General features: G+C 42.6%; 1 protein-coding gene and 2 non-coding genes across 4 annotated transcripts in view; 1 reads left to right on the top strand and 2 right to left on the bottom strand.

The window, feature by feature from the left end:
• PDE6D (phosphodiesterase 6D) overlaps window positions 1-13,352 on the bottom strand; it is a 56,648-nt gene that overhangs the window by 26,968 nt on the left and 16,328 nt on the right. The gene's annotated exons all lie outside the window — the stretch shown is intronic.
• Window positions 2,991-3,092, top strand: LOC116552038. Its single transcript, XR_004269164.1, has one exon. It is a non-coding gene; the product is annotated as a U6 spliceosomal RNA (small nuclear RNA).
• On the bottom strand, window positions 9,936-10,039 carry LOC116552064. Its single transcript, XR_004269189.1, has one exon. It is a non-coding gene; the product is annotated as a small nucleolar RNA U13 (small nucleolar RNA).

Below are 13,352 nucleotides of genomic sequence, written 5' to 3'. Positions count from 1 at the left end.
GGAGGCTTGTACAAAGTACCATCTTCAGCTTGCCTGTGATCAGGTCTTCTGAGATAAGTATCAGCGTCTAAAACATGCCTCTGAAGCTGAATATCCATGCACTGACTTGTATCATTTTTCAGCACTGTGCCATATCCAGGTGTCTCTTATCTTCCTGATTTGCATACCTAGACAAGATAGCCAACATCGATAGGGCCATAGTCTCAGGTTAAGGCACAAACTTGGATCAAACACTACTCAAAGAGGCCTGCATTCTTTAGGTACCAACAGGTACAACTTCTGAAGTCTTTAGGTCATGATGTGTCTTGTAATCTTTCTCCTCAAGAATGCTAAGTTTGAAAGCTCTGTTTGAATTCAACTCTGTAAATAAAATATTAAGCCTGTTTCTCTGAAAATAAAAACTCTGCATTTCTGAAACTTTTTTTTTTTTTTTTTTTGAGACGGAGTTTCACTCATGTTACCCAGGTTGGAGTGCAATGGCGCGATCTCGGCTCACCGCAACCTCCGCCTCCTGGGTTCAGGCAATTCTCCCGCCTCAGCCTCCTGAGTAGCTGGGATTACAGGCACGCACCACCATGCCCAGCTAATTTTTTGTATTTTTAGTAGAGACGGGGTTTCACCATGTTGACCAGGATGGTCTCGATCTCTTGACCTCGTGATCCACCCGCCTCGGCCTCCCAAAGTGCTGGGATTACAGGCTTGAGCCACCGCGCCCGGCTCTGAAACTTTTATATACAGATTCTGGTAGAGAAAAGGTTAAAAGATGTAAAAATATGATTACAAAGCTTTTCTCCTGCAGAATAAACCACTGTGCATCTTTAAAAAGTTCCCTAATTACAGAACATGTCTCTTTTCTTTTCATTGTGAAGAGACCATTAGCAAAATTACTCTCTTCCCCTATAATGCAAGTAGACTGGGGCAAGAACAGAACAGTTTCGGGGGGCAGATAATTTCTTTTTTTTTTTTTTCAAGACGGGGTTTCACCATGTTGGTCAGGCTGGTCTTGAACTCCCAACCTCAGGTGATCTGCCCGCCTTGGCCTCCAAAGTGCTTGGATTACAGGTGTAAGCCACCGCGCCCAGCCCAGATAATTTCTTTTGTTGAAGTGGTGGAGTGATATTTATTCCCAAAGGTCTGGGAAAAAAGACATACTTGATTTTCTTTGATTACAATATAGCTTGGCCAATCATACACCACTGAGATTTTTAAGATGTTGTTCCAGCTTTCCATATCATAATGTACATATTAATGCAGAGGAAACTTGAACTGTAAGAGATATTGGTTGTCTTGAAGCACAATTCCAACCAAATCAAGGTTTATTTATTTATTATAGACAGGGTCTCACTGTGTCACCCAGGTTGGAGTACAATGGGACAACTGAAGCTCACTGCAGCCTTGAACTCCTGGGTGCCAGTGATTCTTCCCACCTCAGCTTCTTGAGTAGCTAGGGTCTCCTTCTGTTGTTCTAGGCTGATCTCTGTCTCCTGGCCTCAAATGATCCACCTGCCTTCGCCTCCCAAAGTATTGAGATTACAGGCATGAGCCACCACACCTGGCTCTAAACCAAAGATTTAAAGAGAAAGTTTAGAAATATAATTCTAGCCACAGGTAATCCAAACATCATTAAGAATTCCCTGTGGTGCAGCATCTTCTGAGAAAGTGAAGTCAAACTCTATGTGTTAGGCTTAAGTGCTCAAAAAAAAAAAAAAAAAAAGATGGTATTCAATTGACAATTGTAAAAGCCTTAGAGAAGGGCTGATCTAACTTGCTTCCAGATATCCTTTCTTTTTTCAGACAGGGTCTTATTCCAGTTGCCTAGGATGGAGTGCTGTGGTATGATCACAGCTCACTGCAGCCTCAACTTCCTGGGCTCAGGTGATCCACCCACCTTTGCCTCCCAAGTGTGTGGGACTACAGGTGTACGCCACCACACCCAGCTAATTCTGTATGTATTTAGTAGAGAGAGGGTTTTGCCATGTTGCCCAGGCTGGTCTTGAACTCCTGGGCTCAAGCAACTCGCCCGCCTTGGCCTCTCAAGACATACTCCTTTTAAAAATGTCCCCTTCTGTGTACCAGGACAACTTCTAAAGTTTTCAGAAATTAAACTATTTATTTATTTTATTTATTTTTTTTTGACAGAGTTTCACTCTTGTTACTCAGGCTGGAGTGCAATGGCGCAATCTCGGCTCACCGCAACCTCCGCCTCCTGGGTTCAGGCAATTCTCCTGCCTCAGCCTCCTGAGTAGCTGGGATTACAGGCACGCGCCACCATGCCCAGCTAATTTTTTGTATTTTTAGTAGACACGGGGTTTCACCATGTTGACCAGGATGGTCTCGATCTCTTGACCTCGTGATCCACCCGCCTCGGCCTCCCACAGTGCTGGGATTACAGGCTTGAGCCACCGCGCCCGGCCTCAGAGTTTCACTCTTGTTGCCCAGGATGGAGTGCAATGGCACGTACTCGGCTCACTGCAACCTCTGCCTCCCGGGTTCGAGCAATTCTCCTGCCTCAGCCTCCCCAGTAGCTGCGATTTCAGGTGTGTGCCACCACGCCCAGCTAATTTTTGTATTTTTAGTACAGATGGAGTTTCACCATGTTGGCCAGGTTAGTCTTGAACTCCTGACCTCAGGGGATCTGCCTACTTTGGCCTCCCAAAGTATTGGGATTACAGGTGTGAGCCACTGCACCTGGCTAAACAATTTATTAAAAACCCCATATCAATATGTAAATAAAATTAAGGTAAAAATTCAGTTATCCTGGGTCAGGATTCACTTTAAACAATATAAAAGCCTATCTAATAATGTGTAATGGTATGACAAAATGTTCATAATGTATTGATATGTGAACAGAAATAAAAAATTTTTTAAATTAAAAAGCAGTTTATAAAATATGTATAATGTGATCACAGTTATTAATAATTATATTTACACATATAAGGATTCTTTACCAAAGGAATGGCTATTATAGAAAGTTTGGAAAATAGAGGACAGTGCTTGCTTTGGCAGCACATATACTAAAATTGGAACGATACAGAGAAGATTAGCATGGCCCCTTAAAAAAAAGAAAGAAAACAGAGGACAAAAAAGAAGTAACCCAGAGATTACCATTTAATATTTTGATGTAGCCGGGCGCGGTGGCTCAAGCCTGTAATCCCAGCACTTTGGGAGGCCGAGGCGGGTGGATCACGAGGTCAAGAGATCGAGACCATCCTGGTCAACACGGTGAAACCCCGTCTCTACTAAAGCTACAAAAAATTAGCTGGGCATGGTGGCGCGTGCCTGTAATCCCAGCTACTCAGGAGGCTGAGGCAGGAGAATTGCCTGAACCCAGGAGGCGGAGGTTGCGGTGAGCCGAGATCGCGCCATTGCACTCCAGCCTGGGTAACAAGAGCAAAAACTCCGCCTCAAAAAAAAAAAAAAAAAAAAAAAATTTGATGTATATATTTCTAATTTTTAATGCACATATATTAAATATTTCTCCCCAAAAATGTAATTGTGAAAGTATATTTTAATCATTAGCCTTGCCTGCCTATCTATCTATCTACCTACCTACCTGCCTACCTACCAACCTGCCTACCTGGCCTGTCGGTCTGTCTAAAATGGCATCTTAGATAGACAGACAGATAGGTAGATAGTGCAGTGGTGCACATGACTTACTGTAGCATCAAACTGCTGGGCTCAAGGGAGCCTCCTGGCTTGGCCTTCTGTGTAGCTAGGACTACAGGAATGCCCAGCTAATTTTATTTTTTGTAGAGACAAGGTCTCAGTATGTTGCCTAGGCTGGTCTCAAACTCCTGGGCTCAAGTGATTCCCCCCAACTTGGCCTCCCAAAATGCTGGGATTACAGGCATGAGCTACTGCATCTGGCCACATCAACTTATATATACCTTGTATTCTAGGAAGCTATGGCAAATTATAAGAACCACATACAACAGTGGTTCTCAACCTTGGCTGCCTATTAGAATCACTTGGGTAACTTTTTTTTTTTTTTAATTTATTTTATTGCATTTTAGGTTTTGGGGTACATGTGAAGAACATGCAAGATTGTTGCATAGGTACACATGTGGCAGTGTGATTTGCTGCCTTCCTCCCCATCACCTATATCTGGCATTTCTCCCCATGCTATCTCTCCCCAACTCCCCACCCCCCACTGACCCTCCCCTATTTCCCCCCAACAGACCCAAGTGGGTAACTTCTAAAACTCCTGATTCCTGGACCTGACCTTCCACCAAACCAATTAGAATCTCCGGAGGTGAAAATCAGGTATCAGTGTTTTTCAGAGTTCCCCAAGTGATTCCACTGAAGCCAGGGTGGAGAACTACTACTTGACAAAGTATCCCCTAATCACTGATCCTTGAGCAAAAGGTGATTTACAACAGGGATTTCTTAAATTTTCATGTGCATACCAATCATCTGGAGAGCTTGTTAAAATACAGATTCTGGGCTGGGCGCAGTGGCTCACGCCTATAATCCCAGCACTTTGGGAGGCTGAAGCGGGTGGATCACGAGGTCAAGAGATCGAGACCATCCTGGTCAACATGGTAAAACCCCGTCTCTACTAAAAATACAAAAATTAGCTGGGCATGGTGGTGTGCACCTGTAGTCCCAGCTACTTGGGAGGCTGAGGCAGGAGAATTGCTTGAACCCAGGAGGCAGAGGTTGCGGTGAGCTGAGATCATGCCATTGCACTTCAGCCTGGGTAACAAGAGCGAAACTCCGCCTCAGGAAAAAAAAAAAAAAAAACACAAAAATACAGATTCTGGTTCAGCAGGTTGGGGTGGGAGCTGAGATTCTGCATTTCTAACTAGCCCCCAGATGATGCCAATGCTACTGGCTCAGAGACCATACTCTGAGTAGCTTTAGGGTACTAGGAAAGAAGACTCTCATAAAAAATGAAAAGAAAATAATTATAGCCACTAAATCCCATATTCTATACCACCAGACAGGGAGGGGTGGTCCACAGTGGATGAACAAAGGGTTAAGGCTGGGAATTAAAAAATTTCTAGGCCAGGCATGGTGGCTCACGCTTGAAGTCCCAGCACTTTGGGAGGCTGAGGCATGAGGATTGCTTGAGGACAGGAGCCTGAGACCAACCTGGGTAACATAGAGAGACCTCATCTCTATTAAAAAAATAAAATAGGCTGGGCACGGTGGCTCATGCCTGTAATCCCAGCACTCTGGGAGGCTGAGGCAGGCAGATCACCTGAGGTCGGGAGTTCAAGACCAGCCTGACCAACATGGTGAAACCCTGTCTTAAAAAAGAAAAAAAAAAAAAATTAAAAAAAAGAAAAAAATTAAAAATAAATTTTAAAGGGGAAAAAGATATTTCTAGGAAATGAGATTTTAGAGATTGGAAAGGTTTGGAATAACACTGTTTTCAGGGGATAAACAGCCACTGGAGCTTATGTATTTGTGTGTACAAAGGAAAGCAAGCAAGCATGGGGGAGAAGAGGGGTAAGCAGTGAGAGAAAAAGATCAAATGTCTAAAAAATTGTTATGAAAAAAATAAACCCATGGCTACAATGCTGGAAAGGGATAGATAAACACTATAAGGGGATCTGTGGAACTATTTCTCTGTCAAAAACATGTTTGGGAGCCAGAAAAACTACTAAGCTGAAGTTGGTGTAGATTAATAACCATCTTCCATCGACTCCCTCCTGGGGACATGAAGAGACCCCAGGAGTATAAGTCTCCCCTGGCAGTGCTTTAGGAACTAACAACAAACAGTGAACTACTGCCCAAATGTTTTTCTATGTAAGCAATAAGAATGGCAAGAAGCTCAAACATGACATCCCTTTGTGGCTTCTTGGCAATACCGTTCTGGGAATTTCTAAACTTCCAGGCAGGTTAGAGATGTAGCCCCCAAAACAGGGAAAAAACTATTTTTCCCCTGAGGGCCTTCCCAGAGAAATGAGAAATGTTTAGTATTTTTTAGAACAATAAAGTAAACATTTAATATAAAGATATTCGTAAGTCACTACCAGACTTTTATACCTCCAAAATAATTTCTAAAAACAGTAAAATAGGAAAACCTTCATGTAAATTAGCTGGAGCAATTATTTGAATCAGCTGGTATACTTCATCAGCTGATTCTTATCAAATGGGTCACATCCAAGGAAATTTCGGTTTAAATAAATAGAAGATAGTAAGTGGAAGGCTTTACCAAGATATGGAAAGAATTCTGTTGTCAGATGATTTGTGTTACACATTACTTAGGTATACAAAACTTTGGCAGAAATGTATGCAGTCTTCACATTCAGTACCTATTTACTATATAATGATGATGGCTAAAATGTACTGGGTACTAGATAGTATGCTAATAATTTAGATACTATTCATATATAAATTAGTCCACATAACCCTATGAAATAGGCATTATTATTAGAGCCCTTATATTGATGAGGAATCTGTGGTTTAAGGATGGTAAGTTTTTGCTTCATTTCATTGCTCAAAGGTCACAAAGCCAATAAGTGGTCAATTTGGTTTTTGACTGCCTGATTCTAACATCCATGATTTTTTTTTTTTTTTTTTTGAGACGGAGTTTCGCTCTTGTTACCCAGGCTGGAGTGCAATGGCGCGATCTCGGCTCACCACAACCTCCGCCTCCTGGGTTCAGGCAATTCTCCTGCCTCAGCCTCCTGAGTAGCTGGGATTACAGGCACGTGCCACCATGCCCAGCTAATTTTTTGTAGTTTTACTAGAGACGGGGTTTCACCATGTTGACCAGGATGGTCTCGATCTCTTGACCTCGTGATCCACCCGCCTCGGCCTCCCAAAGTGCTGGGATTACAGGCTTGAGCCACCGCGCCCGGCCCGATTTTTAACATTTATATGACACCCCCAACTATCCTGCAAACCCAGTTTGGACCAGGGAGAGACTGTGGGATGTAAGATGAGTAAGTCATGATCCCTACATTCGTGGTACAAGAATTAATAATTCTTAACCTATGGTTCATTATCAATGCAGACAAAGTCTTAACTATTTTGCATTCGAAGGGCTTTCTAACAGTCTTGTTTAACTTAATTGCAGGCAGCATAAGGCCAGGAAAAAGTAGTTCCTCTAGGACATGAGATTAGAAAGGCATTTCCAAATACTACAGGATACAAAATGCCAGATCAGATTATGCTGCTAGTGTATTCCACAGGTTAAAACCCATACACTTTTGGGACTCTTGATTTTTATCTTTTTTATATACCCTTAATGGGTAAAAGGCATATTTATAAAAAGGACATGCAGCAAGGCTAGTGACACTATTTTCTAGCTCAGGCAAGCTTTCCAGAAATTACTGAACCACATCAAACTATATAAAAGTCATAAAGCCATAACAATGTCCAGGTAACAGATCTGATACCAGCTGAGTGGATGATCTCTTCCATATTCAAGTGATAGAGTGTTGCCTGACAACCTGGTCCACGAATACATTAGAATGGAGGCAACAGAAATGAGTCTAAGACTAAGGTTGTGGTCTGTCTTCTGAGTTTCTATAAAACCTCCAAAGGCTAAAGGGAAATCCCATTAATTATATGAGCCCAACAATGGCTATAAATCAATAATTCTTAACCTATGGTTCATTATCAATGCAGACAAAGTCTTAACTATTTTGCATTTCTCAGGGCTAGCTTTCTAACAGTCTTGTTTAACTTAATTGCAGACAGCATAAGGCTGGGAAAAAGGTAAACAATATTTCTAGCCCTGTCTGGCATCTAGCTATATTCATAGTTTAAGGCTGTCCTTACAGAAAGAGGAGGCAGGGTAAAAGAGCTAATATTTGAGTACCTGATTTCAACATGTATGTCATGTACTGTGCTAACAGCCCCTCTTTTCTAGTTTTCAATCTTATTTAATACTTATACCCACATAAAATAGCGGTGCTCCCAGCAGTCAAATATCTTTCTCAGGAACTCACAGCTGGTAAATAACATAACTAACATTCAGACAGAAGTCTGTTCTCACTACATACCCTTGGGAACAGAGAGGCTCCAGGCAACTGCAGGGTCCTGGCTACCTTTGTGATGACATTCCTCCAGAGCTACAAGAGCTGAGGAACTGATGAGACGGTGAGAAAGGCAAGCAGACTCCCTCAAATATACCACGGAAATGGCCCTTTTGCCCTTCCTCACAATGTTCTCTTGGGGAGATGCTTAGTAGAGAAGGAAGATAATGTATTGGGTCACTGAATTTGTACTGATCCACACTGAAAACAAAATTCCATTTATGCTAACAAAATTTCCCTGTTATAGGTTGCACTTAAATATTGTGAGCTTAAATATTTTAAAATAATAATCTCCATTGAGAATAGCTTTATATGTGGCTATTAAAAAGTAGACCTCCTCTTTTCTGTGCCTTGAATGAAACCATGATTTTTTTTTTTTTTTTTTTATCTGAAGGGGATTTAAGGACTAACAATTTTTGTTTTGGAGACAGTCTTGCTCTGTTGCCCAGGCTGGAGTGCGGTGGTGTGATCTTGGCTCACTGCAACCTCTGCCTCCTGGGTTCAAGTGATTCTTCTGTCTCAGCCTCCCAAGTAGCTGGGATTACAGGTGGGGACCACCATGCCCAGCTAATTTTTGTAATTTTAGTAGAAACAAGGTTTCACCCTGTTGACCAGGCTATTCTTGAACTCCTGACCTCAAGTGATGCACCTGGCTTGGCTGCCCAAAGTTCTAGGATTACAGGTGTGAGCTACCGCACCTGGCCTAACAATTTGGTTTTAAGAACTGAAGTCTTATAGTGTTGTAAGCAACCTGAAATTATCTTAATGGACACAGAAGACTTGTTTGTTTCAAAGTTTTTCATAAAACTGTTTCTCACCCTATTCAGCTAATCTTCTGAGAGGACACAGAGGAAACAAGAAAATCTCAGACAGAGATCTTTGGTGCAGTGGCTCACACCTGTAATCCCAGCACTTTGGGATTATAGGGAGGATTACTGGGAGGATTGCCTAAACCCAGGAGTTCAAGACCAGACAGGGCAACATAGTGAGACACCATCTCTTTTAAAAAAAAAGAAAATTGCAGGCAGAGAAAGCATTTGGCAGTATGATCTATACCGCAACATGGAGAAATGCACTGGTTCTAAGAGTAGGTGTTAATATTTGAAAGCAATCCTAGCCAACTGTAGATCTGCTCATGAGAGCTAGCTTAGATAAACAGGTTGACATCTTTGTACAGTCATTTAGAACAAGTTTTACATATTCAGCAAGATCAAAACTATATTTTTCAGAAATTCAGACAGAGAATTTATTAGTATTTATTTGTCTTGCTAGAGAGCCAAAGAACAGTATTCAGAATGAATGACAAAAAGTTTGTTTTACATGGAGGGTAGCGTTATTATTATTATTTTGAGATGGAGTCTCTCTCTGGTTGCCCAGGCTGCAGTGCAATGGCGGGATCTCAGCTCACTGCAACATCCGCCTCCCAGGTTCAAGTGATTCTCCTACCTCAGCCTCCCTAGTAGCTGGGATTACAGGCATGCGCCACCATACCCAGCTATTTTTTTTGTATTTTTAGTAGACATGGGGTTTCTCCATGTTGGTCAGGCTGGTCTCAAACTCCCAACCTCAGATGATTCACCCACCTCAGCCTCCCAGAGTGCTGGGATTACAGGCGTGAGCCACTGCGCCCAGCCAGAGAGTAGCATTATTGTAGTAATCTTGAGTTTCTCACGTAATCATTTCCTTCCCACTCTCCAAAGAGAGCTTCTATTCTTCTTTTTTCTCTGTCTACCACTATAATCATGTCAACCGTCTCATTCAAGTATTTATTGCACAAACATGTGCTGAGGTACTGTGTATCAGGCACAAATACTGGGGATTCCAATACTACTCAGAAGGTGGCCCATAGACTGGTGCTGGTCTATGAATTCATTTGCTACGAGCCTGTGACATGTATTTAAAGTTTTTCTTTTTCCCCCTTCTTTTTTTTTTTTTTCTTCAGGTCAGATGGGTAATGTGCCGACGTTGTAACAAGGTTCAAGGGTGGCACATCACACACAAGCGCGTGAACACCCAATCATAATGCTCATGAACTACAAAAGGATAGTGTTTAAAGTTTTTAATAGTAGCCAGGTATGGTGGCACGTGCCTGTAGTCCCAGCTACTCGGGAGGCTGAGGTGGGAGGATTGCTTGAGCCCAGGAGTTCTGGGCTGTAGTGCACTAAGTTAGGCATCAATATGGTGACCTCCCAGGAGCAGGGGCCCACCAGGTTGCCTAAGGAGGGGTGGACCGCCCCAGGTCGGAAACAGAGCAGGTCAAACCTCCCGTGCTGATCAGTAGTGGGATCGCGCCTGTGAATAGCCACTGCACTCCAGCCTGGGCAACACAGCAAGACCCCGTCTCTTATAAAAAAAGTTTTTAATAATAATACACCAGAATAATTTGTTGATTTCAATAATTTTTCAGGGGAACTCTTTTTTTTTTTTTTTCTTTTTTAAAGACAGGGTTTCACCATATTGGTCAGGCTGGTCTCAAACTCCTAACCTCAGGTGATCCGCCTGCCTCAGCCTCCCAAAGTGCTGGGATTACAGGCGTGAGCCACCGCTCCCGGCAATTTCAATAATTTTTAAACGCTTTTATTTTATGTCATTTTTCTTTCTTTTTTTTTTTTTTGAGATGGAGTTTCACTCTTGTTACCCAGGCTGGAGTGCAATGGCGGGATCTCGGCTCACCGCAACCTCCGCCTCCTGGGTTCAGGCAATTCTCCTGCCTCAGCCTCCTCAGTAGCTGGGATTACAGGCACGCGCCACCATGCCCAGCTAATGTTTTGTATTTTTAGTAGAGATGGGGTTTCACCATGTTGACCAGGATGGTCTCGATCTCTTGACCTCGTGATCCACCCGCCTTGGCCTCCCAAAGTGCTGGGATTACAGGCTTGAGCCACCGCGCCCGGCCTCATTTTTCTTTAAAAACAATTTTTTTTTTTAGATACAGGATCTCACTCTGTCACCCATGCTGGGGTGCAGTGGTATGATCATAGCTCACTGTAACCCCAAACTCCTGGGCTCAAGTGATCTTCCTGCTTCAGCCTCCTGAGTAGTTGAGACTGCAGGCATGTGCCACCATGCCTGTATAATTTTTAAATTTTTTTGTTGAGACAGGGTCTATGATGCCCAGGCTGGTCTTGAACTCTTTCCAAAGTGCTAGATTACAAGCATGAGGCACCAGGCCTGGCTTTATGTTATTTTTCTAATAATTCATTTTACTGTATTTTACAAAAATACCTGATTGTTTGCCATCCATAGTTTAAGCAGCATTATTCTAGGAAACATGAAGAGTAAGATAAGACTTTTGCTCTTGACAAGGTCTTAGTCTAGTCTTGTGTGAGTGTTCAATAAAAAGTCTTGCCAGGTGTAGTGGCCCAAGCTTGCAATCCCAGTACTGTAGGAGGCCAAGTTAGGAGGATCACTTGAACCCAGGAGTATGATACCAGCCTGAAAAACAGAGTGAGACTGTGTCTCAACAACAACAAAAAAATTAGCCAGATATGGTGGTGTGTGTCTTTAGTCCTAGCTACTTGAGAGGCTGAGGGCAAGATCGCGCCACTGCGCTACAGCCTGCACAACAGAGGAGACCCTGTCTCCAACAACAACAACAACAACAACAACAACAACAACAACAGCACCTCCTTCCATGCTCATACACATTTCTGAGGAACACTGAAAGTTTAGGCTTTGTAAATAGGTCTGGGGAATATAAATTTTCTAATGAACTATTAATAGGTTAAAAGGACAGCAGAGAAAGGTGAGATAAGGAAGGCTGCCAACAGAAAGGACAGTTTGATAAAGAATAGGAAATCAACAGGCAAACCAGGAGGCCAGCAGGTATAACAAATTGCTTTATGCCTCAGGTGAAGAAGTCAAGATGGCAAATCAAGGCTTACTGGACGAAGACACTGGGTCCAGTCTCTGCCATCCGTTCCAGTCTCCAGTGTGCTGTCTGTTACAGCATTACCTGCTTTCCTGGCCACTTGTTTATACCTGTGTCATAGTACTTATCAGAGAGTACCATGAATATATTAGTTTGCAAGTCAAATTCTACCGACACTATACTATTTATCCTTCTCTTCTCAGTGCTCAGCATGTAACTGGCACTCAAATATGTGTTGAAGCACACTAAGCAATAGAAGGCAAGTCAGAGAGTTCATTAGAATTCTCTTTCAGGCTTAGCAACCAAAAAGCAAGGCTTATTGAAGAATGTCTGGGAGCCAAACCAGCAAGCTGTAGAAAGGGCAATTTAGGCTGGGCGCAGTGGCTCATGCCTGTAATCCCAACAGTTTAGAAGGCCAAAACAGGAAGATTGCTTGAGCCCAGGAATCCAACACCAGCCTGGGCACATAGTAAGACTCCATCTCTACCAAAAAAAAAAAAAAAATACAAATTAACTGTACAGTGGTGCATGACTGTAGTCCCAGCTACTCAGAAAGCTGAGGCAGGAGAACTGCTTCAGCCCAGGAGTTCAAGGCTGCAGTGAGCCATGATCTCACCTGCACTTCAGCCTAGGTAGCAAAGCAAGATCCTATCTCAAAAAAAAAAAAAAAAAAAAAAAAAGGGGGGGAAGCTAGAACTCAGAAGAAAAAGAAAAGTTAAAACCAACCCACCCGCCAACCAAAAAAACCTCCACTCTCCCTAAAGAGAACAGCCAAGTCAGTCAGCTGAATTGCAAGTAACAATATATTATAATTTAAAAGCCCATTCTGCATTAAGTTTGAATTCATGACTTGACAGAGTACTCATAAATTATATATGAGGATGTGGCTCTGAGTAATTTCAAGGTAAGTATATTTTTCAGGCAAAATGGCTGACTAAGCACATAATGATATATGCTAATGTCTACTATGGTAGAGCAGAGCAATATGAAGCAAAGCTTCAAAACCAAGGTCACAGGCATAAAGAAAAACCTCTCCCTTCTCATTACTTTGGGGTGGAAGCAGCTGCAATGACTAGCAGTAAACAAAGGGAGTTTTTATTTGGTGGTATTCTGAGCATTTTCATTACAGGGCTGTCTTTCTTTACTCTGCTTTCATAGTTTTTAGTTGTGGCTTTTTCTTTTTCTTCCTGTTCTCCACCTTTTCACACTCTTCCTTTATGATTTCGCCTCTCTCAAACTCTCTCCTCCTTGTTCCCTTTCGGAATGCATTTTCTTCTCTTACTCCCACCTTCTTCATTAATTCTTTTTTTTTTTTTTTTGAGACGGAGTTTCGCTCCTGTTACCCAGGCTGGAGTGCAATGGCGCGATCTCGGCTCACCGCAACCTCCGCCTCCCGGGTTCAGGGAATTCTCCTGCCCCAGCCTCCCGAGTCGCTGGGATTACAGGCACGCGCCACCATGCCCAGCTAATTTTTTGTATTTTTATTT

This window comes from Sapajus apella, unplaced genomic scaffold (assembly GCF_009761245.1).
Source record: "Sapajus apella isolate SASKATOON/1434 unplaced genomic scaffold, GSC_monkey_1.0 scaffold10, whole genome shotgun sequence".
Classification (NCBI taxonomy): domain Eukaryota; kingdom Metazoa; phylum Chordata; class Mammalia; order Primates; family Cebidae; genus Sapajus; species Sapajus apella.
Note: the sequence above shows the minus strand (reverse complement) of the source record. Positions and strands in the feature narration are given on the sequence as shown.